The 27,504-nt window shown below is 35.7% G+C and overlaps 1 protein-coding gene across 4 annotated transcripts in view; it reads left to right on the top strand.

Annotated features, from left to right (window-relative positions):
- Positions 1–8,801: 8,801 nt before the first annotated feature.
- Positions 8,802–27,504, top strand: part of HYCC1 (hyccin PI4KA lipid kinase complex subunit 1) — a 71,520-nt gene continuing 52,817 nt past the window's right edge. The window contains exon 1 of one of the 4 annotated variants that reach the window (XM_039862527.1): positions 8,802–8,989. The gene's annotated coding sequence lies outside the window, so the exon portion shown is untranslated. Of the gene's footprint in view, positions 8,990–9,079; positions 9,203–9,726; positions 9,922–27,504 lie in introns of those variants that run through there. The other 3 variants (XM_039862530.1, XM_039862529.1, XM_039862528.1) reach the window with 3 other exon arrangements.

Genomic DNA, 27,504 nt, shown 5'->3' with positions numbered 1-27,504 from the left:
ACCAGAAAAGATGTTGAGGTGCCCAGGGATTAGCGGCGGTCGGAAGCTATTACCATTAGTAAGTTTGAGGAGGCAAGGAGAGTAAAGGTATGAGCAACTGGAAGAGGGGTCGCCCCATAGAAGCTGGACTTGTAGGTGCAGGATGCTTTGGCCACCCAGGGAATACAGGACGCTTTAGGTTTCAATACCTCAGGCTTGGCCTTAGGGAAAACTGGAAAAGGATTGACTTTTGCCTTAAGTCACCTCATACCCACTCCTTCCTTCCTCCTCTTCATTCTTTGTCACCAAGAGTTAGTTTCTGGTTTAGCCAGAAGCTGGTTTTCCTCCCCGCTTCAATGTGGTTCCCTTGAATGTGACCCAACATTTCAGACTGTCCTTGGCCCTCTGCCCAGTTGAGGCTTATCTATCCTTAGGGTTTCCCTTTCAGTGAGATTTCAGCAGGAGATCTGCTAAATGAAGGTGTGTTTAACCGTTCAAGGTTGTTACTTAGTATGTTAATGTGTTACTTTCCCCATATTCTCCTTCCTGGCCACTGTTTCCACCTTTACAGTATCTCAAGCTGATAAATAGAGCCTATAATGGAATATTCATACACTTCAGTCAACCTGAGACAGAGACGGCAGGGTGAAGGTCATCTAGCACCACATCTTGGTTGAGATGCAGAGGAAGGTACTTTGCCAGCTTTGGATAAAACTCTGTCAGGTGGGATTTGAGGCCAAGTCAAATTTTCTTTGGCCTTCAAAGAACATCACGCTATCAGTGGTTCACCCACATTTTCAGAGAACCTGTTCTGTCTATGAGTCATTTTATTTCACGAAACCGTCAAATACCTGTCAAAGGTCACTGTTCCCCTGTTTATAAGGACTAGTATTATCTGTATCAATATTAATTATCATCCTATTTTATGGCCGATAGGTTGTTAGTTAGTTGTAGAAATTGTCACTAACTACTTTCAAGCTGTAAAGTTTGAAAACCCAGCTGTTTTTCCTCTTTATACTTAACCCCTTTCCCACCACTCTCTCCACCCAGGTCCCTGATGGCACATTCTTCTCCCAGAAATGTTTTCTCCACAATGTCAGTGACAATATACTGGAGCTAAACAAGCAGAACTGATCAGAAATCACCTAGTCTAGAAAAATCTCTCACCACCACCTTCAGTCCATGGACATGAAGGTGACTAACACATGTAATCTCAGGCTCACGATAGAGACTTAATAAATGGTTGTTGATCTTGCAACTAGAAGACAAATAAGTCCTGGAGGTCTGATGTACAGTATAATGAATAGAGGCAACAATATTGATCTTAATTATTCCAACCACAAAAAAGAAATGATAATTATGAGACGTAATAGAGGTGCTAAGTATAGCTACAATGTTAATCATATTACAATAGATAAATGTTTCAACAACATGCTATACACCTTAAATTTATACAATGTTATGTGTCAAATATATTTCAATTAAAAATGTTGATTCTGAATCAAAATGTGGCTGAGCAGTGGTTTGCAATGAAACAGACCTGCAGAAATGCTTTAAAATTGCAGAGCATGGAAAGGTCTGCTTAAGTCATCAGAGAAATGTAAATTAAAACCTCAGTGAGATACCATTACATGCATACCATACACCTGAATAGCTGGAATTTAAAAGGCTGATAATATAAACATTGACAAGGATTTGGAGCAAGTGGAACCTCATAATCCACTGATCAGTGTGTAAATGATATAATTACTTTGGAAAATGATTTAACAGTATTGTGTAAAGGAGAGCATATGCTGATCCTAAACCCAGCAATTCCATTTGTGAATATATGCCACAAAAGGGCGCATACATGTACACTTAGAGTCACGTACAAGACTGCTCCCAGCGGCACTGTTTGTAATAGTCCTCCACTGAAAACAACCCAAACATCCATCAGCTGTAGAATTATCAGGTACACTCTGGCATATTCATACAGTAGAATACCATACAGCAATGAAAAAGAATAAACTATAATTACAATATGATAGATAGACTCCATAAACATAACATGGAAAGGAAAAAGTGACTCAAAGATATATATTCTGTATGATTACACTCACATAAAATTTAATAGGCATAGACACATTAAAGCAGCAGGAATCAAAAACGAGGTTATCTTTGGGATAGGAGTAGGCCCAGGGAGACTTCTGGATCGTTGTCAATGTTCTTTTTCTTGACCTGAGTCAGTGGTTGCAGTGTTCACCTGTGAAAATCCACCGTGGTGATCGTATTTTTGTTTTTCTAATTTTCTATATGTGTGCTTCAATTAAAAGAAATTACAATTGCAGAGCTGGCAGGAATGGTCCATGAAGCTTTTAGCATATATTTCCTTCAACAGTTCCCCTTCTTTTCCTCAGCTCCTGATAGTGTCTTACTGCCCATCGTCTCCAGAGTGAGAAACCTCCCTAGATATCGTCAGGCTCAGATGTGTCCATTCTTTCCCTCCACCCTTCCTAGTTTTTCCCCCTCAAGCTCTTCTCTGCTCTTTTTTAGGAACACGATCAATTAATCTTTGCAATTTTTTATGACCAATGTGACTTCTTCTCAGTGTAATTCAAATTTGAAAAAAAAAAAATTCTCAAGAGTGACTTTAGGGATTAATATCATCATTCAGACCATAGAGATAGAGCTTTTTCTGGGATGACATCCTTTAAATGACACAAGGCAGCTGCATGGGGATATGTATCCTATGCCTGTGCTGAGGACATGCCTTAGCTAAGCAGAACATTCTAGAGAAGGTGTTCAGTTCCTTGCTTGTGCCAGCATAACGGGTATCAAGAATGACTAGCTTGATGATATCCTTACTGAACATTGCTGATGATGTTGAATTTGCTCACTGGAACTTTTTATTGGCATAAATAGCAGGGTGTGGTGATGATGACTAAGTATATGAGAGCAAAATTTGAAAAAATGGAAGTATTATTCATACACTGGACTTTCTTAACCCAAGTATTACATATTAGAGTGAATGCGCTGACAAAACTCTTTGGGTGTGTGGCTCTTCCTGCCATTCCTTTTCATCCCTCTCCTTGCAGCTGGGTTTCAAGTTCCCAGACTCATCTACCCTTCAACCATTACTTGTGCTCGCTGAATTGCTTGCGGGTACCACTCAGCAAGGAAGTCAAAGAAGTGATTGATGAGAGGTTAACGCATGGGGAACAATTTTGGAGATATTCAAGGTGATACACAATGAAGTGCTACACTGCGTACAGTGGAAATTGCATCTGATGAATGCAGTGAGTGGTCAGAAAGAGAACTCTTGTTTCCACTTGGCCCCTGGACTGGGGATGGGTATGCAAACCTGAAAAAGATTCATAAACCAAACCGAGATAATGGAGGAAAACTTCTATCTTTCCATGTTTTCCTTTAATCTGTGTTTCTAAAGTTCTTCTATGGGCCAAGCTATTACTATTACTATTGTGGGGACCCAAAGACAACAAAACACAGTTCCACTTCCTTGGGGGGTGGGTGAATGGGGTGCCACTGTTTACCACAGTTATCTATGTCTATTTTTCCTGTGTTTTCTGTTAGCCGGGCCCCCATTTGGAAGAGAAAATCCACACATAAATTGATGCTTCTATACTAAATACTCACTTAGTGATCTCTTTTGGTAGTCAGCAACAATAAGAGCTTCTCTGTGCGATTTATGAGAGCACTCTAAAGAACTTTGAATAATGAATTGGCTGAAGGTAAAAAGAAAAATGTTTAACTGAGGTTCACTTGGGCAGAATTAATAATAAGTGATGTGCACTCTGTCATGTCTTCATTTTAAAAAATAATGTACACTTTATTTTGGTTATAAAACTAACACCTGCTTATTGTAGAAAATTTGGCAAATTAAAAACATATATGAAGAAAAAAATAAAACTCACCCATGATTTCTCCATGCTTACTTGTTGCTGATATATTTGTTGCTGACACTAATATCTGCAAAATTGTGATCATGTCATATAGGCAGCTTTGTATCCATCTTTTTCATTTTTTTTTTGCCATCTCATAAAGTATTTTTCAAAAACATGACTTATAAGAGCTGTTTAACAAGACTCACTCAACAATAATTCTTCTAGAATACACTGGTTAACAAATGTCTTAGAAGATGTATGTGGATATTTTTCATTTCTAATCACATGAAAGTAGCATTTAGTCATTAGGTTTCCCACCCCTATCTGTATGGCTTTCTCATAAATATAAACAAAATCAGCTCCACTATTAAAAGACAAGAGAAAGAAGAGTTTTTCCCTTAAAATATTTATTATAAAGATATTAAAATTTTAATTTATAATTCTTTTAAAAAAATATATGGAGAATGTTTTCTTCTTTCTTGGTTATTCCTAGAAAAACCTGTAACCAACCTTGAAGCATAAAGTTCTCTGCTAAATGCAGTTGGTCCAGCTTCTTTCACTTGGTCCACGATTCTGGAAGTCTTCTTACTGGTTTATACAGGGTGAAAAGTACAATTCATTTAGAATACCTTAGGTGATGCAGATGGGAATCTTATACGACTCTGGCAGGAGCTGCAGCTGGACCTCATAGGTGTTAAACCGAGAACTGGAGTGGTTCCGTGCAGCTGTAAGAAATGAGCTACCTCATTGTCCCCTGGATGGCAGGACTTCATTGATCCTCATTTGTGTTACAGTGACCCATTATACTCTTTCTTTAATTCCACTGCTCCTCTGTTACCAATTACTTCACCCTCTACTTTATGTGTCTCTTCTCTGCCTAGTGTCATAACTTGCCCCTCTTAGGGCTTCTCAGGGGTTTTTCTGCTGCCTTATATTTTAGCCTCTGCTCCCAGCACGTGATTGATTTTCCCTTTCCATTTCCAGTTAAAATTCTTGAAAGAGAATGAATGTTGGTAGTTACTATCACCCCTTTTGGAGTAGAGTGTTCACATCAGGTCATCTTTTAGGCCTGACTGCCCTCGGGTTAAATGGTTCTATGAAAGGTGTCGTATGGCACAGATCATGGCTTCGGCTGCTGCCTCAGCTGGGGGCACTGGCTGGAGTAGCTCTCTTAGAAGGGTAATCTGACACAGCAAGACAGAATGACCTCTTAGGCACATTCTTTTTGTTTTGATTTTTTAAAAAAATATATATTTTAGCATACTTACCCTAAAGTAACATTTTTAATGTTTTTTTTTCAAAGCAAAATTCCCCTTGCTCTTTCATTTAAAAAAGTCATGTTACATAGAAACAAAGAGTAGATTGGTGCTTGCCAAAGACTGAAGATTGGGGGAAATGGGGAGTCAAAATGGTGGTCAAAGGGTACAAATTTTCAGTTACAAGATAAATACATTTGGGAATGTGATGTACAGAATGGGGACTATGGTTAACAAGACTGTATTGTATACTTGAAAACTGCTAAGAGAACAAATCTTAGATGTTCTCACTGCACACAAAAAAGAAAAAGAAAAAAGATAACTGTATGAGGTGATAGATGCGCTAACTAACTCTATTGTGGTAATCATTTCACAATATATATGTGTATCAAATTATCACATTGTACACCTTAAACTTATAAATGTTATATGTCAAATATATCTCAATAAAGCTGGAAAAAATAGTCTTGTTACCTAGCTATTTTCTTCTGATTTTAATGGAAATATATTTGAGCTAAATTTTTCTTAAAGTTCCTGTAGTTGAATATTATAGGGAAAATGTCCATACTTTATAATGTTCAACTGGCATTTTAATAAACTTATTTGCAAGAAGGTAGATGCATTTTAACAGTTAATGTAGAATTGTGCTACAAATATCAGAGACTAGCAAGATGGGTAGGGAAGGTCTGAAATATGCTGACTTTAATCAAGAAGGTTAAAAGCATTTCTCTTTTACAATAGAATGTTCTCAGGCATTTTCCTGGGTTTTGTTGCTAAAATATTAATTATATTTAATGGTTAACTGAAGACTCTTATTGTTGAAAATTATTTTTATATACACAGATTGTGATGAAAAAGAGAATGAATTACAAACAAGTTTGTGTTTTGATTTTACTCTGACTTAGAGGAAAGATAATTTAAAATGCCTTCTATATCATTTTACCACTGCAAAATGGGAAGTGAAGTCAGGCAGTAAACTACTTCCTGTCTTCTTGCAGAAAGGAAACAGATACATAAATATACATAGGTAGTCTTCAGTCACTCTCCTCTCAATATTCATCCTATGCACAGTCCCGATTTGGCATTAGTAAAATGTTATCATGTCATTCTCATGTTCTCAAACCTGGGTGTATGTTGCAATCACTTGGGAAGCTTTTAAAATAAACCCTACATCCAGGCCCCATCCTCCAATTTTCTAATTGATTTGGTGTGGGTGTGGTTTGGACATTTATATTTTTGAAAGTAATTCTAAGGAGCAGATAGAAGCCAATGCACAAAAGGACAGAATTTGAACATTTGAGTTTTCATTTAAGGTGCTCTATTATTTATCCCCAGCCTAGCTTGCCAGGTTCTGGCCAGCTCAAATGGCCTCCCATGTCCTCTGTACATTGCTTGTGCTTCTCCTCTTCCATTTCTTTACCAGGCATTCCAAAAATTTCCTCCTCACACATTCAAATTCCTGCCCATTTTTTAAGACCCAGATCAGATTTACCTCCTTTGTGAAGTCTTCCCTGACCGCCCTTGACTAGTGGGCTTGCTCCCTCTTCTGAACTCACACAGTAATTATTGCCTACAAAATCATCTGAACAATGAATCAATCATATAATGCTTTGTGTCACCTCTTCTATTGTGTTAAATGATTAAGCTTTGCTTAACTTTTCATGTGTTTGTTATCCAGCTACTGTGCACTGTGAGCTTCTAGCATTCTTTTGTTTCCTTGACAAGCTGAGTGCCTTGTATATAGTGCAGGAAATCAATAAATATTTGACCCTCCCCACCATCCCTACTTCCACAGGTGTGGTTCAGGCCTTCTTCTCTTCTCGAGTCTTTCCCTGGTCCTAATGAGCCTTCCTGACACTAGACTCTTTGGCTCTTTAAATCAGGCCAACACATGGTGGCTCACATGGCCAATGGCCAATAAAAACTTTCTCCAGTTTTTACTGCTTGTGTTCTCTATGATGTCAGGGTAAAACACTCTGTAGATCTTCCTGTCCCCATTCCTTTAGGTAAACACTTCCCCTGGCCAGGCTCTGGCCCAGATGACCTAAATTATCCTACCAATCCTCCACTAGTACCCTGGTCTGATCTGTCAAGATTCTACACTGGTTTTAGGATTCTTACTCTTTAAAAGAAACCTGATTATGCTGTCCACATGATGAAAAGCTTCTGATGGTCCCTCATTACCTGTAGAATAAAGTCTAAGCTTGAGTTGTCCAGTATGGGAGTTATTAAAATTTGAATAAAAAATTGAGTTCCTCATCTATGTCATATTTTAAGTGCCTGATAGTCAGTCACATATAGCTATCATATTAGACAACATTAATATAGAATATTTCCATCTTTGCAGAAAGCTCTGTTGGACAGTGCTCATCTAAATACCTCAGTGTAGCTCATGAGGCCTTTTATAATCTCATCTCATCCTTTTTCTCTAGGTTAATTTTTGGCTGCTACTCACCTTTCAACCCTACCTACTTTTTCAATGTTCCCCAACCACTTGGGTGCCCTTTCACAACTCCATGCCTTTGAACATGCTGTTTCCTCTTCCTGAAATGCCCTTTGACTTTCTTCTCTGGTAAACTCCTATCTACCTTTTAAGTTCCAATTCAAACATCACCTTCCTTGTAAAGTTTCCTGACTTTCTTAAACACAATAATTTCTTCCTCTGTGTTCCTATTGCTCTTTGAACCTAGCTCTGTTGCTCTTATCACTGCATTTTGTTATTATTTGCTTATAAATCTGGTTATGCTCTTGAAAGGGAGATCCTGTCTGTTTGTTCTGTAGATCTGTCCTAATGATTACCTAAAATTGTTTGCTTGACGCCTTTCTGATATCAAGTAATATATTTTCATATTGATGTGCTTGGCATGTTTGAAAAGATCAGTTGTTGCTTTAGAAGTCTTTCCCCTTTCTAGTATAAATCTAGAATGACTTCCTGTCTTCCAGGTTGAAGGTCCATTTTTCTTCTGATTAATTGCATTTGGGCTTGAGAGGGAAATGGTAGGTGAAGTTGACAAGATCAAAAACGGGGGGATGTATGAGCTGGTTCAGATGTGCTCAGGTTCTAGCTGTTACACAAAATAATGTGTGTGTTTGGAAGAAGAGTGGAAGAGTAAGGAGGGAAGATAGACTTAAAAAAAGAAGCCCATGGAAAGTAAATTGGGGAATTGTATTTGACTAAGGAATAGTGGGAAGAGTTTTTATTACAATTTTGCAAAAACGTAAATTTTTTTTCCTCCTGGAATTTGATAAGATTTTGATAAATTCTTGTGTCTTGAATTACCGGGAAGTAAATCCTCCTGACCAAGAAATTAAAATATCAATTAGTTTCTCTTCTGTGGTTATGGTTAACATCACTTCGAAAGGCTTATTTTCTTCTGAGAGGGCCATAAATTCTAACGACTCAGAGACTAAGAGATCTTCACCGATCACTACTGCCTAGCCCTTGCCGCAGATCTTACAGTCAATCATCTCGACCTGGGCGCTCCGACCACGCCCACCTAAATCGCCCTTCCTCCCACCTCATGGATCCGCCCCCGGACTAGGAGACAAAGAGCCTCATTGGTGGAGAAGTTGTTCTGGTCCCGCCCAGGAGGACGGCGATAGGCTGAACTGGCGTGGGGCGGTGGTGGTTGGCTGTCTGAGGATGGGTCCCTAGTGGTGCCTGTCAGAGTGGCTGGCGGCAGTGGCGGCTCTTGGAGCTGGGTTGTCAGTCAGTGAGCGGAGGGGGAAGATGGCTCGCCAGGACCCGTTTTACTAAGAAGAAGCGGGGGCAGGGGGTGCTGCTACTCGAGAGAAGGCAGAGCAGCCGCCGTCGCTGACGCTGCGGGCCAGACAAGTCGAGGTTCTGGAAGTGGAGCTTGGGGAGCCGCTCTGGTGAGTCCAGCCGAGTGACCCACGGCGGGCCCCCAAGGCGGCCGGCGACCGATAACTTTTTTTGTCAGGGAGGAGCCGGGGCGAGGCGGCGGCTGCGAGGGGACAGGGACTTTGTCCTCCAAGCGGTGACTTCGTTGGGGGTAACGGCTCCCGCGCGAGGCTTCGGGGCTGGGCGCGAGCCGGCCCCGGGCGCTGGAGGCGTCAGGGGGCTGGGTGAGTGAGCTGCTGCCGGCCGCTGCTCGCTCCAAAGTTGGGCGCAGCCCTCCTGCAGCTGCCTGGGCGGCGGCAGCTTTGTGCGCGCGGACTCGGGTCTTTCTTCTTGTGGGCGAGGAGCGGTCCAGACTCCGGGCGTGACCCAGGTGCCGCCTCCTCTGCCGGACCGGCCGCCCCTCTGCGGCGTCGGCCTGGGGTGGGAGCCCCTCATCTCCCACGCCGCTGCGGCTGATGCTCGGGCCTGACCTCTCTCACCCCTCCCTCCCTCTCTCTCTCACTCCAGCAAGGCTACCGCTATCCGTCCAGTCTAGTGGCCAAAATAAATGGTCACTGTCGACCGCCCACGTCTTTGAAAACAGCGTTCCCTTCGGTCTTTGGTTCCCCGCAGGACGGAGAGATTCAGAAAGCAGCAACGATTCCTTCCTTAATTATTACTCCTATTTTTTTTTTTTTATGAGTTATTCCTCTCCCGAGGCTGGTTTTAACACACCCGGAATCGTCAGGATTTTGTCTGAAAACTGTTGCATTTAAAGACCCCAAATTTGCATGCTTCAGCAAAACTGAGTATCCGCCCTTCAGTGGGCACATGTGTGCTTCGTACACAGAGTTTAGACGTTCTTTAAAGGTTTTAATTTTGCCCTCGTGGTTTCGACTGCACAGAATGGGTTCTCTGATGGAAAACACTATACCACACGCCCGGGAGCCGCTCCTCTCTTCAGGTAGGGGGAGTTTGTTCCGCTGGTGCTACTACTACTTATCTCAGAGACCATACTGCAGGCGGTAGGGCCAAGCTGTTCTTTTGCATATTATTTGTCCTTTGAGTCACATGTAGTTTTTGCCACCTCTTTGGTTCTTGTAACACTTTACAGTTTGAGATTTTCAGTCCTTAAAAGATTATCTGCATAAAAGCCTTAAGGATCGGTATAACCTTGAGTCAATGTGATAGTTCTGTGAGACTTGTTTTCCTTAAGAACATTCACCTAACATCCACACTCTGTACCCACTCCCGTCCCAATTTCTAAGCATTTTTTTTCCTTTAAGTTAATACGTTTTAAGGTTTGCGAGATGACTATTAGTCCAAAGCACCATATTTTTAAAGTGCAGGGAAAGGTAAGAAAGAAAAAAAATGTCTTTACGATCTGCTTGGTGAATAGTAGCTTCAGAGCCAATTATTCAAATAATTCATTTAAACAAAGTGACAAGGGGAAAACTATCACATATTTAGAAAACAAATTCTGGATTTGGCTTAGTTTATCCTTTTTTGGTTTACTATGATTATTACCATACAGGGATTGTAAACCCTCTTAGTTATCACCACCTGGATTTCGTTATCCACATGAGGCATTGGCTGGGTCAGTATGTTATTCCTGCTATGCTTCCTTTCTTTGTTGTATTTCTAATTTTTGAAATCTGCTTTTGGTTGTATTTTTCAGAGTGGTGTCATTTTGACAGAATTTAAAAATATCTTGTAGCCAACTGTTTTATTCAGGATCCTGTTGCCTATAATTTATTTCACAATGAATATTAAGAAATCTTTAAATAATGTTAGAATCAAGACCACTTTTTAAAATTTATATTTTGTAAATAATTGAAATGTCAAACAAATTTATTTTGTACTGCCCCAGGCTGAATAGGTAGTAGAGATAGAGAAATGAATGTCAGAGCTCTCATCATCAAGGAATTTACTGTTTAATGTACAAGACAGGTAAGTAAAGTAACAATTATAATACCTGTGATAAATATGATTAGAGATAGGCCTATGTAGTAAGGAAACAAGGTAGGAGGTGGCTAACTTGGATGTAGGTAGAGTCAGGAGAGCTTTGAGGTATGATATAATTTTGCCAAGTGCAGGAGGTAAGTGAATAACTTTCCAAGAGGAGAATATAATTAGTGAGAAGGCAAGGAGGCATGAGAAACTATGGCAGTTTAGAGAAGTCATTGTCAATGACAACTCCAAAGTCAATAACATTGACATTGACATGACTTGAATGCAAGAACTAGATAGGGAAATGTTGGAAGATGACAATAGTGAGTGTGGTCGAGGGCCAGACCAGGCATTGTATCCTTGGCTATGGTGAATTGGATTCAAGGTGATGAATAAGAAGCCATTTAATGGAGCTGTGTCTTAGACCCTCACTCTGGCAAAATGAGGTAGAATCTGATAGGTCCTGTCACCTTCGGGAAGAAAGAAGGAGGAATCAGGATGCTGATGAATTGACTTGGTTCCACTGATTGGAAATGAGGAACATTCTATTTTGGATTTTTTGAGTTTGAGGAAGCTGTGGAGCATTCAGGTGAATATGTAAATGTGTGGATCTACAGATGTGGAGTTTATAAAGAAAATCAGGATTAGAAGGAAGATTGAGGGTTAACTGAAGCTTATTGATTTGGTTATGTTGAAGTGACTCAGGGAAATCCTTAGGCTTGATAAAAGAAGCAGCTAGAGAACAGACTCTGATATAAAGCAGAAATAGATAGAATAGTGTGGTAGAGATACAAGAATATTTTAGTATTTAGTAAGGTATTTGGTATTAATATTTAGTAAGACCATCAGGAGAGACTGGAGAGATTTTCAAATTGAGGGGAATTGGGTCAACAATTTTGAATGTTGTAAAGAGGTGACAAGTAAGGAGAAGACTCCAGGGACTAGCGAATTTGTCAGGAGCTCATAGATGTCTTTAATAAGTACAGTTTTAATCTATGAGAAAGGAGGCAAGAATATACAATGGAGTAAAGACAACCTCTTCAACAAATGGTGTTGGGAAAACTGGACAGATACATGCAAAAAAGTGAAACTGGACCACCTTCTTAAACCATATACAAGAATAAACTATAAATGAATTAAAGACTTACATGTAAGACCCGAAAGCATAAAACTTCTAGAAGGAAATACAGGCAGTAAACTCTCTGATATTGCTATTAGTAATTTTTTTCGCTTCAAACAAGGGAAACAAAAGAGAAAATAAACGAATGAGACTATATCAAACTAAAAAGTTTTTGCACAGCAAAGGAAACCATCAACAAAACGAAAAGACAACCTACTTAATGGGAGAAGATATTTGCCTACGATACATCTGACAAGGAGTTAATATCTAAAATTTATAAAGAACTCATACAACTCAGCACTAAAAAACAAACAATCCAATTTAAAAAATGGGCAGAAGACCTGAATAGGTATTTCTCCAAAGAAGAAATACAGATGGCCAATAGACATATGAAAAGATGCTCAAGGTCACTCATCAGAGAAATGCAAATTAAAACCACAATGAAATATCATCTCGCACTTGTCAGATTGGCTATCATCAATAAATCAAAAAACAAAATGTTGATGAGGATGTGGAGAAAAAGGAACCCTCGTACACTGTTGGTGGGATTGCAAATTGGTATAGCCACAATGAAAAACAATTTGGAGGTTCCTTAAAAAATTAAAAGTAGAACTGCCTTTTAACCCAGCAATTGCACTTCTGGGTATTTATCTAAAGAAAACCAAAACAGTAGTTCATAAAGATCTATGCACCCCTGTGTTCATGGTAGCACTATTTACAATAGTTAAGATATAGAAGTAACCTAAGTGCCTATCAATAGATAATTGGATAAAGAAGTTATGGTACATATATACAATGGAATATTACTCAGCTATTAAAAAAGTGAAATGTTACCATTTGCAATGACATGGAGGTGAGTGAAATAAGAGAAAGATAAATACCATATGATTTCACTTATATGTGGAATCTAAGTAACAAAAGAAATGAACAAAGAAAAAAGACTTACAGAGAACAAACTGGTGATTGCCAGAGGGGAGTGGGGTTGGGGACCTGGGTGAAAAGGTGAAAGGATGAAGTACAAATTAGTAGTTACAAAACAGTCATAGGGATTTCGAGTTTAGCATGGGGATATAGTCAATATAATTATAATGGTTGTGTGTAGTGCCAGATGGATGCTAGAATAGTCTGGGCGATCACATCATGTGTTGTATAAATGTCTAACTTTTTAAGATAAAAAATACAGTTTTAGCTGAGTGGTGGTTCAAAAACCAGTCTTCAGAAGATTGAGAAGGAATGGGCTATGATAAAGTAGATGTGCTTGAGTGAGACATGTCAAGAAAACTGAAGTAAGGAAGGGAGAGAGGAGAGAATGATAGCTATAGAATAGTGGTTCTCAAGCTTAGCTGCACATTTACAATCATATAGGGAGCTTTTAAGAATCCCAATTTCCAGGGGGAAACCACATACTAATTTGTGAGGTGAGGTGGGACCCAGACATCAGTATTTATTTCAACAGCTTTATTGAAGTATAATTGGCATATAATAAGCTATACATATTTCAAGTGTGCAGTTTGACATATGTTTACAGTCATAAAACCATCACCACAATCAAAATAATGGATATGTTCATCACCTCTGAAAGTTTTCTCTTGTCCCTTTGTAATCTCTCCCTTTCATCCCCTGGAAATTACTGACCCTACTTTCTGTTACTATTGATTAGTTGCATAGGTATTTAAAGTTCTCTGGATAATTCCACTGTGCAGGCATGTTGAAAACTACTACGGAGGGTTACAGATTGAAGGAATAAAAAATGTTATGTTTTTTTCTTTAAGTGCATAAGGAAAGTGAGAAGTAAGATATTTAAGAAAGATGAGATATTTGTTGGAACTAAGTCCCTGAGACAACAGAAGTGTTTGAAATTTGGAACTTTGACCAATAAGAAAGGAAGACAATTCTGAAAGCAATATCTCTAACAAAAAAATATGTTAAAGATAATGTATTTCCTTGTTATCAGCATCAAATTTGTCATATAGTATCAAGATTGGTTCTCTGAAGTACTAAAAAAATTAGCATTTTAATATTATGAAAATAGATGCCCTTTAGAAAACTCCTTAAATGGAGCCTGAGACCCCTGGCACTACCATGTGATGCCAGGAGGGGAGCAGATGAAATTAACAGTTTGATTATCGCTCGTTGTTGAGAGTCAGAGAACTGCCAGACTCTTTTTGGCCCTTTCAGAGTTAGGCTGCATATTTGCACTGAGGAAAGAGAACATTTAACATTTGAAAATCTGTTTACAGCATCTTTGCTCAGAAGAAATCCTGCTTGCTTGCCCTTTGGGTCTATGCCTTTAAAATACATTGGGGGAGAAAATCATTCCTCTGTCTCCCGAATGAGACAGAGAAGAGTTGTGATTAGAAGTGGTCAGAAGCCCACACTTATACTGAGAGAGATAATACCTTTATTCCCCATATCCACTCTTTAGAAAAAAATGGCTCAGAATTTGGATGTAGGTTAAAGCTGAGTCCCACTGATTCTGAGGTCCAGAGCTTGTTCCTCACTCTTGATCCTTACCTTTGGCAGGAGTCAGAATGGCTAATATCTAAGTATTTTTTGACAGTGTACTTGATCATAAATAAAGGTGGAATGAAAACTTGTCATCTGATTGTTTCCTAAAGTCTGAAAATTCATTGTGATTAAAGTATCAAAGTATGTTCTGACCTAGAGAGGGTAGGCTCCCTAAGTTTGAGACAGCCTAAATAGAGTGGGAATATCAATGTTGGCATGATTTGGGGTACTATTGTTACTATAGTCACAGCAATATTATAATGTATTTTCTTGCTTATTAATATAATAATAATTGTAGGAAAATTGGAAAATTTAAGAAAGCATAAATGATAAGTAACATTTATAATGCCTCCACCCAGAGATGATTATTATTAATACTTTAGTGAATATTCTTATTGGTTTTTAAATAGGTATTTACTTTTTTTTTTTAAATAAAGAGAAACCATATCGGATGTAAGGTTGTTTTTTTTGGTACATGCTTATTTTCACTTGATTGAATAAATGCTTACTTGAGTCAATAAAATATTCTTTTGCAACATAACATCATTTTAAATGTGTGGCTAATACTTCAGCAAGTGGATTTACCACCATTTAACCACCATTTCAATTGTTGAACATTTAAGCTTTTTCCAGTAATTTTGAGTGAATAGTGTAGCAGTTACTTTCTTGATTAATTATTGCCCATGTCTTTATTTCCTTAAGATAAATCCTGAAGTCAAAAGTTATGCATATTTAAATTATTTTTAATAGATATTAATAAATGCCTTCCAGAAAGGTTTAATTAATATTCTTTTTATTGTGTTTGAGAATCCCAGCAACCTCTCCGTATTGAGCACTAGCAATTAAAAAACTGCCATTTTGATATGAAAAGTTGTATTTTCTATAAATTTTATTTTGTTGATTCTAGTGACATTAAATATTTGTATTTCTTTTGTGAATTATCTATTAGCGTCCTTTGTTTATTTAGTGGAGATTTTTAGAAGCTGAGTTATGAAAGCTCTTTAGAAGCTGAGTTATGAGAGTGTATAAAACTATTAGACCTTTGTCAAATTACATTGCAAATAATTTCTCCAGTTTGTCATTTGCATCCTAATTTTGTTTTTGGTGTGGGTTTTTCTCTTTAAACAGATTTTTAACATTTTTAGTGTAGTCAAATCTATCAAATTTTTCTTTTATGATATCTGCTTGGTTAGGAAAGCCTTCTTGCATTCCCAAATTATATAACTACTCACTTCTGTTTCCTTATATTACTTTCACAGTTTTAAAAAACATTTACATCTTTATTTGGGATGTAATTTAATGTAGAGTGGCAAGTCTATTATTTTAATACTTTTTATTGAACAATTGTCTTTCCTCAGAAGTTTTAAATCATATATGTATATGATTTTTTCTAAGTTTTTTATTCTGCTTTATTGGGCTCTTAATTTTTTTCTCCAGTAATTTTTAGCAGTCCTAATTATTGTAACTTTTAATAACTATTAATGTACCTTATTACATGATTGTGTGAATTCCTGTTATCTTTTTGAAACATTTTCAGCATTTCTCATATATTCCTTTTTCCAGATAACCTTTAATTCAGTTTACTAAGATTCCAATAGAACCCCATTGGAATTTCTAAAGTAATTTTTTAGAGATAGTCTTAATAGCTTTATAATGTTTTCATCATTTCTTCAAGTCATCTTTTACGTTGTTTTCTTCATGTGGTTCTTTCTATTTTTAAAGTTAATATTTGGTATTTTAAGATTTATTATTGCTATTGTGAATAGAATCTTTTTTCATCATATTTTAAAGAGGATTACATCTTCCTGATGGAACATAGAAAAGTTGGTGATTTGTGTATACTGTTTTCTAACTGGTCATCTTATGAAACTCTTAATTCTAATAGTTTTTATTGGATTTTTTAATAAGGCAGTTATAGCATTTGTAAATGATGATAATTTTGTCTTCTTGCAATATTTAATTTTTTTAAATTACATTGGTCAGAACGTCTAGAATAATGTTAAATTATAGTAGTGAATAGTGAGCATTTTTGGCTTGTTTCTTGTTTGAATGAGAATGGCTTTAGATTTTTGCAGTTGTGTATTCTTTTTGACAATTTTTTTTTATCATGTTAAGGAAATAGTTTTCTATTTCTTTTTTTTTTCGGAATTGAGGTTAAATTGGAAAAAATTATGTACCTCATAATATACATTGAGATGATCATATGGTTTTTCTTCTTTTATCTGTTGGTTGATGAATTATATTACATTTCCCAGTAGATTTCTCCAAAAATTGCTCTCTTCAGGATGAAGGCAACTTCATAATAGCATACCTCTTTAAAGTAGTGCTAGATTTGATTACTATGTAAGATTGATCTCTAGTGTTCCTTTTGTATTACTTCTTTCAGATTTTGGTTTCCAAACATGCTAGCTTTATAAAATAGAGAGCGAAAAGGTAGAGGAGAGAGAGGAAGGGAGGGAGAGAGAGAAGCTTTCCATCTTTCTATGCGCTCTGGCAATTAATCTCTTTCTTGAAGGTCTGAAATAGTTTAGCTATTAAAAATGTCTAGGTCCTTTTGGATTAAATACAGTTTGAGATTTTAATATGTGCTATTTTCTAATTACGTTTCATACTTAATTTCATTTAATCTGTACATATCTTTATGAAATAAGTATTATTATCCTTATTCTAAAGATAAAACTGGGACTCCAAGAAGTTAAGATACTTGTTTAAGATCAACAACTAGTTAGTGGTAGAAAGAATTTATAAACTCCATTTTATCTGATGCCATAACTCATGTTTTTTAATCAGTGCCCTAAATTTTTCCTAATCAGGACTATTCCCTTATTCTCTAACACAAAGAAGTAAATTTAATCATTTTATTTGAATGTCTTATTGTTTTCCTCTTTGCTCAATTAGTTTCAGTTTTTGGTAACCCTATCATAATTATTACTGGTCTGTTCTATGTTGATAGCATATCTTCTGCTATATTAACAAATACAGCTCAGTATGGTTATGATAGAAGATCCCAGAATGGGAATGAGATGATATTTGTATAATACACTTTATATAATTCACATTTTAATTTATTGGGTGTTCAACATCAGTTTACACTCCTGAATCCTGTTTGTGCCTTGTAAAGAATGTTAAGTGGAACACATATAAAGGATGAAGGAGTTTGGGAAACAGTATTTTTCCATTGTAGTTTAAATATTTGTCATTGTTGAGGCTTGCATCAGGGTAGCCTTTTAGTAGTAAATGTTAAGTGATATTTCTTTGGTGTGTGTTTTCTTGAACAAAGAGTCTTTTGATGAGCTGGTGAACATTAGTTGCTTTCTCATATAATGTATAAGGATTCATTCAGTCATTTGCACTCGACTTAATGAAAACATTGTATGTGAGTCCTTAAACTGTACTATGAAAATTATTTGAGGTTTTAGCTATTAGAAGATTTACATTTACTCTTTTACAGAGTGACTTATAGGCTTGGAAATTTAGGAGAATAATGTTAATTCTTAAAAGTGCTTAATTTGGGCAAGCAATTGTGAGCTCTATTTTTATCTTTTTGAGCTCTTTTTTTTTATCTCTTTAAATATAAATAACATTTAATTAATTTAGTTAGAGTATTGGTTCCGATTAACATACACATACTGTATTCCCCACCTCCACCCATGGGGGGCATAAAAAGTTGCCAGTCTGACCTCTTTAAACTTGCTAGACATATGCCCTTTCAACATCAATTTCAAGGTTCCTGCTAATTTGTAAATCCATAGATATTACTATGGCAGACAGAGTGACAACATAGTCTCCAAAGGAGTACACAATTTAGTAGTTTATAAGAGAGAGACTATTTGGTAAAATTATTAAACTTCATGTGGATCCTAATAAGGGAATAGAGAAGAAAGTAGAAGTATTTTAGAAATGGATGGTAGGGAGAAGCATCTACTAAGTAGGGAAGGTAGAAATGTACAAATCAAATAGACTGTTAGAGAAGTATGGGAAAGCAGAAGAATGATTACTTGGGTGGTAGAACCAGAATATTGAAGTCCGTAAAGTCATCTTAGTACTGTTTCAGAAAGGAAGACACTTATGGCAAGGTTAAAGAGAAAAAATGTATACTGAGACAGAATCAATAGATTTGTCATTTATAAGGTCATGGAGCATATATGATGAGAACCAATATATACTATAAAGGGAGTTAAGGAGTAAATTTGTGGTGAAATAATTGGAGGCAGTGGGAGTAGATTAGGATACTAAATCCGAAAGTTAATCAGTGAAAAATAAGTAAGGATGGAAGTGACTGGAGGGCATTAGAATCTAATAAAGCTCCCTCCCTTCCTCACTACTGTAAGATCCTGAAATGCATTCTCAATTGTCCAGTTGATAAATATTTTGTTAGTGAAAATTAGAGCTGTCATTATTAAGCATCTTTGGTATACCAGTGCTTTATTTGTATTATTTTAATTCCTAAAACATTCCTGTAATGTGGATGTTAGCACCTACTTTTCACAGTTGAAGAAACTGAGACTTAGAAAATTTAAGTAACTTGCTGGAACATTGGCATGACTTTTCTGGACCTTTTCATCAGGCCATGTTGTTTCTTCTCTTTATTGAGCTGTGTTAAAACACCGGGATGGGGGTAGGGTAGGGTTGTAAAAGGAATATAAGGTATGATTCTTCTCCTTGTAGAAAAGAGTAGAAGAGAAATTTTAGTTACGCTTGCTACACTTTGTATTAACTGTATTTTCTATTCAAAATTTTATAAAGGGATCCCTTCTGATAAGCTCCCCTACCATTCGTATATTTAATTTCTAACAATTAGTTTTGTTTGGAGATGAGATGTTTTATCCATGATAATGATAGACTGAGGAGAAAGGAAGGACAGGCCAAAAAATACAGTATCAAGAGAAGTAAGAGTAAAATTTGTTCTTTCCACTATGAGAACTTCAAATATATAATTTTAGGTAGTACCTCAGAAAGGTCAGCTTCTTCATGGAAATCATATTGAGCTGGTCACAAGATGGTAATCAGGAGAGATATTTCATGTCTCCAGATTATAAAGCTCCAGAGTTTATTGTAACATAATATAATTTATTGAATTTGATTTCATCAATCAGGAATTAATTATTGGTGAAAGAGTCCTAACAGATGTTTAGTTTTCTACTATAAACCCTTTCTCCAGAAACAGTGCATAATAGAAAAAAATATGCTTAAAATACTTTAGAGATTAAACATTCTTAAATGATTTTCAAGTACTTTGGGAGGAACTAAGATAGAAATTTTTGCTGTACTAATTTTAGTTTCATATTCAGCTGCAAAGCAAGGTTTAGGTTGCATTTTGTTATATTACTATAAGACAATATTATGGAAAACTTTATTTAAAAATATTTTTATAATTTGGTCTTGGCTAAAACAAATTGACTGTTACCACAATTTATATGAATCAATATGATCATACTGAACTATTTATTTCTGCTTTGGTTAGTATAACTTTCTAAACCAAGAAAAACAACTGTATTAATAGATCTTCCATTGGAGAAGAACCCAAGTAGAATTTTGTAGTATAGTCAAAATCTGTTGCTTTTTTCAGAGAGGAAAAATAATATTCCTTCTCCTTTTTTAAAGTTCTTCTGGCTAGATTAATAATCAGATTGACACAAGACAGATTAACAGGAGGAAATAGCTAAGTTTATTGTATATATACATATGGGCTTCCTGAAGAATGGCTTATATGCTATCTTGAGCTAAGGAGAAGGATGAAGGGAGTTGTGGATTGGACTTCAAAGGGAAGGAAGGCAGTTCACATGGAGATGGAAAAGAAAATGTTTGGTAAATAAATGTTTGCTGGGCCATCTTTAACAATAGGACACAGAGAAGACTTCGATCAAACAGACCTTGCTAGGTTCATCCTCGTCTTCACACTTAGTTTATGTTAAACTAGTTATCTATGATGATACCTCCCTTCCTAGAGCAGATCCTCTGTCTGAATTCTTGTAGGTAGTTAAGTCAAAGTTTTTTCCTGGGTCTCTGTTTCTTAAAAATAACCAGCTTAATCACTATCTCAAAAGGCATATTTTAGGGTGGCAAACTCTGCTTCTCCTCACTTTTATTATTATGGCTCTATTAATACACTTTACCACTATTAACTGTGTTTACTTGCATTTTCTCATTGCACCCTCTCTTTGCCCCCACCATATTCTAATTGAACATCTGAGCCTCTATTACCAGAGTCATTAAAGATTGAGTCTCTTTTCAATTTACGAAAGAGTAGTGACTCACCCTAAGACATCAACCCAACCCATAAGTCAGTTGGAATTTGGTTCTCTTAACATTTCTCTCTTCCTTCGTCTCCCACATTAGAGCAGGGAAAATTGTCACTTAGTATGCAAACAGTGTGGGAAAGAGAAAAATTCTCCCTTCTCTCCTCTGGTTCTTTTGGCTGGTTGAATAATCAAAATGACATGAGGCAGATTAATAAGAAAATATAAAATTTAACTTCATTTGCAAGGGAATCCCACATACATGAGAGGTTCAGAGACAGAAAGAGAAAATGAGGTCTGTATGGCATTCTGAGCTAAGGATGAAATATATTCGCTTATACCCTGATCTTCCATGATTTGTTTTAAAACAAATTAAAGGATAGTGACTTCTGTTATGTTTTAGGTTTACTTGTCTCTCTTTAATAGACTGAATCCCTCAAGTCAGGGACTATGTATGTCATGTTCACTTTTGTAAACCTAGCATCTAGGACATAGACATTTGATAATTTATGAAAAAATGGATGATATTTAAGCACCTCTTGGGAGAAGGAAAGAGAGTCAGATTAGTTGCTGCAATCCTGGTTTATTGCAATTTCGATGGTGTTAATGGACTGAATTGTGTCCCTACCCCGCAATTTATATGTTGAAGTCCTAATCCCCAGTATCTCAGAATGTATCCATATTTGGAGATAGTCTTTACACAGATAATTAAGTGAAAACGGGGTAAATAGGATGGGCCTAATCCAAGTTGACTGGTGTCCTTATAAGAAGAGGAAATTTGGACAGGACTTGTACAGATGGAAGGAAGGTGATGGGAAGACGCAGGGGAAAGGTGGCTATAAGCAAAGGAGAAAAGCCTAGGTCAGATCCTTTCCTTACAGCTCTCTGCAGGAGCCAACCCTGCTGACATCTTGATTTTGAAACTCCAGCATCCAGAACTGAGAGAAAATAAATTGGTCGTTTAAGCCACCCAGTCTGTGGTACTTTTTACAGTAACAACTAATACAAGTGACTTGTATTCTTGATGTAGCAAAATCCCAAGTATCTTTAATTTGCCTGTCCCCAGAGAATAGTTCGCCAAGCTCAGTGCCAAAACCTTAAAAACTTTTTACCTCCCCTCGGGCAAGACATGGGAGAAAGAAATTTGGCTGGCTTAATGGAGAAATTAATATTCATCTCTTTCTACTTCCCCCCCACACTGTACAGTCAATGGCAAGCTGCTGGCTAATTCTTTAGTTCAATTGAATTTATTTGGTTTGGCAAAGAGCAAGTGTTTATGGGGTATTTGTGTTCTTAATTGTTGAAGAGGCTCTGCCAATAGACCTGGTTGCTCTTTCAAAGTAGAAAGTGGAAGAGGAAGATTGAATAAAATACTTTTTAATGATATTAATTTGTACTAATTGCTTGTGCATAATCTTAGCAACATTACTTTGCCCGTGTTGTAATCTACAGGAGCAGAGCAAAGTGTCTTTTGGCTCATGCCTATTGCTTTGATAGTTGCCATACCTCTGATCTGCTACCAGTCATACTTAGTTGCCACAGCCATTTTCAGCATTTTTTCATTACATGCTTTAGCTATAAGCTAAATACATATGTAATTTTTACCATTTATTTCTTCCTTTCATTTTAAAACTGGGTCATATATCAAATAGTACTTTATTTAGTCAACTCTTTTATAGTGTTTTCAGGTACTTTTATAGTGTTTTTGAGATACCGAAAGAGAACAAATGTGAACATATATAAAAATAGAACACTTACTCTTTCATCGTTTGAAAGCAGTTTACCAGCATTCTAATAGGGTAAACTAACTAACAAACCGAATAAAGATCTCAGTCCTATAGTTAAAAAAAATTGTTTTTGCCATAAAACAAAACAAAACAATGTAAACCTCCAGCTTATGGGCAAAAAAGAATTTTAATCTAATGTTTGAAATGTGAAATATGATATTCCAACCAAATGGCGAAATTCTTATAGGTAAGATTAAGTTGGAGATTAACACTGAGGTAGAAAAATAAAATATTTAGCTGTCAGATGGGACAGTTATTATAATTAACATGATAGTCTAGAAAATTCAAGCAAACAGACCAAAGAATTATTGAAGTCTGAATAGTAATTCAGTAAGATTGATAGAAATGAAATAATCAGAATACATGAGAAAATGATCGCTTTCTTAACTGCTTGAAATAAGCAGTTATAAAGAACAAATTATAAAGTTTAAAAAAAGAGAAGAGCTTCTAATAGCAACATAATAAACTAAGCCCTATCAGATAACAAAATGCACTTGTAGCAGAGACTGCTGTTCATTCACAAATATGTTTTTCGCTTCTTTCTTAGGAATAGAACCCAAATTTTTAACTATGTGTCACCTGCAAAAGATGATTTTGCTTAGCCTCTTGTGATGCTGTGTATGGCCATTAATAATAAACTCTGGCCAATGAATGAACTATAAGTGTAAATTTATGAAAAACTCTCCTTTGAAGGAAGGGTGAAGGCATTCTCTTTCCTCCTTATCATCTTTTCTGGAATGTGGACCAGATGGCTACAGTAGCCATCTTGAAATGCGATGTAGCCTTGAGGATGGAAACCACTTTGCTAGGATAGTGAAGCAAATAGATAGCTGCCACCATACTAGCCCTGGGCTGCCAACCTGTTCTCATTCATTTTTAATGAGAAGGAAATAAACTTTATCTTGTTTAAGTCATCATTACTTTGAACTTTGCAATAAGGTACACTTAAAGCACTTAAATTATAGTGATTAAAATAGCGTGGTACAGATGCAGGAATAATAAAAAAGATCATTGAAATAGAATAGAGAGTCCAGAAATAGACCCAAGTACATGACCATTTAGTATATAATAATAAAGATACCAGTTCTTACCAGTGGAAAATGATTCAATAAATGATGTTAGTATACTTGATTATTCATTTGAGGAGAATAAGTTAGATTTATACTGTATGTGTATAAAAAAAAAAGCCGGAAGAATTAAAAATCTATCACATTAAAAGAAATGTAATAACTCTAGAAAGAAACACTGGAGAAAAATTCTATGAAACAAAACTTAGTATTAATAAAAGAAAAGATTGTCAGACTTAATTACATAAAAATTTAAAACTACTGCACAGTGAGAAGTACTAGCAACTAAACTAAAAGACAGATTAAAAAACTGGAAAAATATTTGCAACATTTAAAAAAGATAGTATGTGATAAGCTCTATGAATACATTTAAAAGTAGAATAACAGTAGGCAAAGATTGTGAATAGGCAATTCACGGAATAAGAAATGAAATAATCAAACATTTGAAGAGATTTTCAACAAAACGTAAATGGGAGCTTGCAATGTGGCTTTTCTGGTCCATAAAATTGGCAGTAATTAAGAAGATTAATCATATCTACAGTCAATTGGGTTATAGGAAAATGGGTACTTTCATCTACTCTTAGTTGAGGTATAACATGATATAATCGTTTTGGAGGACAATATAATAGTATTTATTGAAATTTCAATTACAAGTAAACTTTGACCCAGCAATGCTGTTTCTGTGAGTCTATCCTATAGAAAAGTTCTTGTGAAAATACAAGGAAGTTTGACACAGCGTTGTTCAAATAGCAGAAATTAGGAACAACCAATTTTAAAGGGCTGGAAAATTTTCAATCGGGAAACACCTATAACTTAATATATTTAGCTAAAATTGTTATATTCAGAAGATTTTTGTTTTTTAATAAAGACTAATTTCTCTGCATGTGTTCTATGATGTTTTAGGTCTCTGCTGCTGTGTAATAAATTACCCCAAAATTCAGTGGCCTGAAAAATAACGAAGATTTATTATTCTCATGATTTTATGGGTTGACTGGGTTCAGCTGAGCAGTTCTGTCTTTGGATAGCTAAAATCACTTGTGCAACTGCATTCATAGGGGCGCTTGGCTGAGCCTGAAATTCCAAAGATGGCCTCTCATCCTCAAAGGTCTTTCTCCATGTGGCTTTTCATCCAGATGTCTGTCTCTGAGCTTTTATAGTGTGGGGGAGGAAGAAACTTTTCTCTATTCTCCCAGATCAAGACTATTTATAATTTGAATTTTGGGAAGTTTGTCAAAATATATCAAAAGGTTTGGACATTTGATTAAATAGGATCGTAAGTCACAACACTTAGTTCTTACTCTTGAGGATATTTGAATTTCTTAAATAATTAAGGACTTGATTAAGAAAATATAAAACACAGAACATTATTTTGATAAAACACTGAATCTTTGCTTTCTAGACAGAAAACTTTTTCACAAAACTTATCAGTAGCAGACCAATCGTCCAAGAAAACTTTGTTCTTTTAACAGATAAAAGAATATTTAGTACACAATTGATATTAAAGTTTAAAGAACTTCTAATAAATCCATGCAGTCTTATTCAGCTTGATCACACATAAAATTTCCTTTCTAAAAATTCCTTTTTCATAAAATTTCTACAACTTTTTTGTGCCCCTTTTAGTTTGTCTCATGTTCTCTTTCTCATTCAGAAATAATCAGGACAGAACTACTTCATTTCCCTTAATGAAAACAAATCTCCTTATCTTATACCTTGTTTTTAAAAGCCATATCCTATTTTTCTTGTATACACAGTTGTTTTCCCTGTTATTAATTTTTGCAGCTTTAATTACATATATTAGAATTCTTAACTTTTAAAAACCTTAATTTCTAGTAAAAACTGGGAAGTAAGCAATTGTGAAGTGTTATAACAGTATTCTTTAGATTGAAAAATTTATGAACTTATTTCATAATTTCTAGAAATGTATATTTCCTCAAAACAAAAAAAATTTAATGTGGCATAGGACATGCTTACTAATAGACCCAAATATCTTTAGTTCTTCTATAATCAGAAGCAAAAAATAGATAAACCTATGTTCAGTAATTAATGTTTTATTATTTTATTTGGAAATGCTCTAGACTTTCAGTGACTTTAACTTACCATTTGGCTTAACAAAATTCTAAGGTTTCAAGTTATCAAAAAAGATTAAAGAAACTATTTTTAAGTACACATACAATTTAATTATTGCTAAAGAGTTCATCTAAAGAAAAACCTTTTTATCCTATTTACATTTATTTAATTTACTTGCTCTTAACAATTATGTTTAGATTACTTATGAAAATTTCATCATACTGTTATTTTTCTTGCTGACAGATTTTGCAAGGTAATATGAATTTATTTGACTAGTAAACCCAGATAGAATAAAGTTATTTATCTGCATTATATTCAATGTTGATAACTCTAAAGACATGTCTATTTTAATTAAACTAACAAACTTAAACTAGCTTTTAAGTTTACATTAAAGATTTTCTTACATCACGTGAACATAAAAAAATATTTGGGTTAGTTTCTATCTTTATGTAATTTTAGAATGTCTAATCCTTATAAGCATTTGCCTTCAAATAATTAATTTTAATTTATTAAATTAATTTTAACAATATTATCTGAAGGTAGAAAAGTATCTCAAATTTACAATACATATAGGCACCCAGACAGACTCAGAAACCTTTTAGCCATGATACTGGTACAATAATAATGCAAAACTCACCAGTTTATAAAAGAACAGTTGGATCCAAACTATTTCTGACAGATAGAATAAACTGCCTAGATGGCTAAAGTTTTTTCTTATTCATATTTATGGAGACGAGTCTTTTGGAAGCTATGGCTAGATTTTGGGCAAGGATGCTTCTGTATGTAGCCTTTTGTACTTAAAAACTTCTTTACCTTTTTTTTCAGTCATAAGAATTGAGAATGGTAAAAGGTAGGTGGGCTTTGAACCATTTCTAGAGCTGCATTTCTGGTTTTGCAAAGGTTTGTAAGATAAGGACAGTTTCTCAATTTCTCAAATGATATCATAGGTTGACCTACCCATACAGTGACTTCATCCCTAATTTACTTACTTTAGCTTAGGAGAGGATGTTGTTTTAAAAAATATTTCCAGGCTCTTGAATCTTCAGCTTCCAATTTTGCCAAATTTCCGATCAAAAAGTTATTAAATCTTTTCAAATATCTTGTTAGGTTTCAGCTGTGACAAACAGTAAATATTTCTGGCAGTATTAAACAATTCCATGGACTCAAGAGGGTGCAAAGGTCATACCTTCTAGATCATTCCCTTTGATAGCCAAAAGAAAGAACTGACAGCCTTCATATTCTCAGCAGACAGGGGAGTGCTTCCCAGAGAGACACAGTGTCTATTTCCACAATACAATCAGATAAAAGAGTTTCAATTGCTTCACATAAACGTATTCAAAATATACCAACTCACCTATTCACTTTTACCTTAACTCCATCAACTCTTACATTCTTAACTATAGCCTCTAATAGGACTTTATCTACATGTGTTGGTTTTACAAGCCTGGGTAGAAGACTTGTTCTCTTCCAGACATAATATCCATTCTCATAAAACATTCAGGTAAAGTTGATATAACTCTTTTTACCATACAGCCTGACTAAAAATTTCAGTTTTCATAATCTTATAAATGCTTACATTTATATATATTTTTAATCTAATTGTAGCCTGAGTCAGGGCTTCACCAATGGGTTTTGGTGCCCACAGTCCATGGAATTCCCTTATCAAAGAGTTCTGGAAATTTCTCTTCGTTCCACCCCTATCAATATTAAAAAAAATTGGATCTCATTTAGTTTATTTGATTTGGAAGCCCTTGCTTTTAAGTGCACTTTTAAATGATCTAATCTATTTGAAACATTACTTATAATAGC

The sequence above is a fragment of the Pteropus medius genome, unplaced genomic scaffold (genome assembly GCF_902729225.1).
Source record: "Pteropus medius unplaced genomic scaffold, Ma_sr-lr_union100, whole genome shotgun sequence".
In the NCBI taxonomy this organism is placed as follows: Eukaryota; Metazoa; Chordata; class Mammalia; order Chiroptera; family Pteropodidae; genus Pteropus; species Pteropus medius.
The sequence above is the reverse complement of the archived record's forward strand: the minus strand, read 5'-3'. Positions and strand labels throughout refer to the sequence as shown.